A 3,617-nucleotide genomic window follows, 5' to 3' on the forward strand; every position below is an offset into this window, starting at 1 on the left:
TTGCTTTAATCAAGTTTACTACGTATTGTTACTCTATTGTAGATTGATCCGTTGTACAAGATTCACGACTACTACTACTCCTACTCCTACAACCCTACGTTTACGCAATTGTAGACCGGGCTACGTGGCTCCCACAGGCCGGGTTTCCTCCACGCCGCGGCGCCGGCGGTGTCCCGGGCGGTGTGTACGACTCTCGGTGGTCGAGATCAGAGTCCTCAGTCTGTGTCGCCTGTGAGTCTACGAGGCTCGGGAGGTACGTCTGTACTCCCCTCTCAGCGGTCGGTGCTTTCCACTCGCTGTCCGTCTGCGTTTCCGCGCCACTAGTCGGAAGCTGGATTTGGAGGCCTCGGTGGACCCGTGTCGGTGGCACGGTCTGGGTTCCCTAAGAGCGAAAATCCCCTGGGGACGGTGGTAGCGGTGACAGTAGCGTCGGCACGGTGTACCGTGGAGAAGTGTAGCGTCAAAGGCGTATATCCCACATCGTCAAGTAGTCCCTCGGAGGCCGAGTAGGCGGCCACGGCGGTGACTCTAAGCGTACGAGCTTCCACGCGACAGGTCGGTGATCCTGCGGCTGCACGAGTTGTTGTGGCGGCAGCGATGAGCGGGAAGTCGGTGGCTTTGTACGATTCCACTTTCGCAGCGTGGTTATCCCAAAAAAACTTCTTGCCATGAGCTTTCTCACCGGAGCACTGCTGAGTAAAGACAGTTGAAAGTGTCGTTGCTACCGGCCTTTATATACCCTTCCTTGCCGAATTTTTCTTACGCGGAAGCTCAGCCGCCTAGCGGTGATTTGCTTGTTGTTATCCTTTATCATGCCGAAAGCACGTGTTTACTACGCGCGGCTGGTTGCCGTGCTGCTGGCGCTCTTGCCCGGCAGAACACGGAGAACGGGTTGCCGTTCTGTAGGGGCGCGCTTCCAAGCGCGCGGTGTGGCGGTTGAACCGCTGTCTCTCGGGGCGCTCACAGCCGCCACAGTCGTCTTTTAGTTTTATGTGCTGTCTGAGTATATAACTTATACAATATGTATATTTATAATTTTAATAATCACACTTCAGAAAATGTTAACAACTTCGAAGCTTTAAAACAGAAATTGTTTTTGTTCGACCTGACTGGCTAAATAATTTATTTATTTAAATTCACAACGTTTCGGCTGCGATGGATATTTTGTACGCGGTTTTTGAGGGTTTATGGCTTGATTAATCACTTGAGAAGGGCTAAAATCGCAGCCGAAACGTTGTGAATTTAAATAAATTAATTATTTGGCCAGTCGGGTCGAACAAAAACGACTTCTGTTTTGAATTCATTTACTGGCGAAGGAAGCTATTTGTTTGGTTCGAAGCTTTAGTTAACAGTTTATTATCTTTTTTTTTATTTCAGCAAAAAAAACATTCAATAATTATAGATATATTAATTATAAACTGCTAATACATACTGCTATTAATATGTATAACGTAAATAAATCAGAAAATAGAAGAAAAAAAATTATTTATATACCTACTGGTATCAATAGGGGAGACCGGGGCGAAGTCGTCACCGGGACGGAGTCGTCACTACAGTTATCTCGAAACCTGTATGTTGTGTGAACTTGCTATTAATATAGTGAACGCTACTTATGGTGCCCATGTAACCAACGGAGTTCAGTGAGATTATATGCCATGTTGTGATTTTCATTAAGGGTCGACAGGAACAGCTGACGAGACACGGTGGAGACCCCGTGGCAAGCCGTAAACTACGAAGCGAGCATAGGGCACACAAGTGTGTGCGCTTTTTTTGTAATTATTTTCCGCCATCGTGTTTTTAATTAATAAATGTTTCCATTTTTCTATTAAAAATAATTAATAAAATGTATCCTATTATTTTTCATGATCGGAATGATGTTTTTTCATTTAAAATCCAGTCCGAGAATAGAGTGACGACTCCGCCCCGGGGGTGTGACGACTCCGCCCCGGCAATTTTGACATTTCAATTTTTGCACCTTTGTCATTTTTACTATATACGGTTGAACAAATGTCTGTTAAGTTAGCACCCCCCCCCCCCACAAAAAAACGGAATAACACATATGTAGAAATTAAGTGCTCTTTATGTGCTATTATGTGCTCTATTCGCGATTTTTGTGCTCGAGCAGTTTCGCGGGAAATCGCAATTGAAAGTGGGGGTGCTGGCTTAACGTAAGCTAGCACCCCCCTCATTAAAATTACATATAAAATAAAAAACTCAATATGCTAGAATTATGTGCTCTTTATGTGCTTTTAAATGCCTTAAACAAAATTAGTCTATCTGTAATAGTTTAAAAGATATACGCAAAAAAAGATCTACATACTACTGATATAAGATTAAAGTATCAGTTAAAGTACAGAAAGCGAAATAATTATTGTCTTAAAATGTTTTTCGATTAATGTGTTCTCCAAATATGCACAATGAGATTTCCGTGCTCATCCCCTGGAGCCAACCAGAACGTTAGCACCCCATACGTACAAGAGTAAAGTACCAGTTAAAATATAGATAGCGAATTGGTTCTAGTCTTAAAATGTTCCTTAATTTATGTGCTTTCAAAATATCCACAATGAGATTTCTGTGCTCATCCCCTTTAGCCGGCCAGAACGTTAGCACCCCATACGTACAAGAGTAAAGTACCAGTTAAAATATAGATAGCGAATTGGTTCTAGTCTTAAAATGTTCCTTAATTTATGTGCTCTCAAAATATGCACAATGAGATTTCCGTGCTCATCCCCTTCAGCCGGCCAGAACGTTAGCACCCCATACGTACAAGAGTAAAGTACCAGTTAAAATATAGATAGCAAATTGGTTCTAGTCTTAAAATGTTTCTTAAAGCTCCATCAAGCTTTTTTTACAAGAAAAATTTATTTATTTTATTTTAATTAAATATTTTTATTTTGTACTGTTATCTCTTTAATTCTTTGTGATTAAAATAATTTTTTTGTAATATTATAATTTTGTTAAAAAGAATTAAAGCTTGGGTTGGAACGAGAAGACCCTTGAATGGGAATACAAAGATACGTACTACTTGACTTTTATTTTTTTAAAGTAGTTGCACAACAATTATTTTTCAAAGTATATATATTCTCTTTGCAATTGGCACAATTTAAAGATTTCACATCTTTTTTGAAATACGTATCACTTAGGTTGAATTAGGTAACGCAATTTTGTGAATTATTTTGTTAGGAAAAAATAAAGCTACTATACATATCACTTGGGTTGGGTTAGGTAACGCAATTTTGTGAATTTTTTGTTAGAAAAAAATAAAGCTACTACCATTTAAGATTTTTGAATTTACATACATATCACTTGGGTTGAGTTAAGTAACGCAATTTTGTAAATTATTTTGTTAGGAAGAAATAAAGCTACTACCATTTAAGATTTTTAGATTTACAACATACATTGCGCGTGTACTTGGCGCCTTTTTTTACCTTTTTTTGAAAAAGGTAATTTTGTGCTGATATCATGCATTTTGTAGTGATAAGCAAGTATCGGCAAAAAATTTCCATTTTTTATTTTTTAATTATTCACAAATTGACAATAACAACGAATTAAATTTTTATTAAATTTATAATATATATATATATATATATATATATATATATATATATATATATATA

Source organism: Temnothorax curvispinosus, unplaced genomic scaffold, assembly GCF_003070985.1.
Source record: "Temnothorax curvispinosus isolate PA1 unplaced genomic scaffold, ASM307098v1 QBEX01001482.1, whole genome shotgun sequence".
In the NCBI taxonomy this organism is placed as follows: Eukaryota; Metazoa; Arthropoda; class Insecta; order Hymenoptera; family Formicidae; genus Temnothorax; species Temnothorax curvispinosus.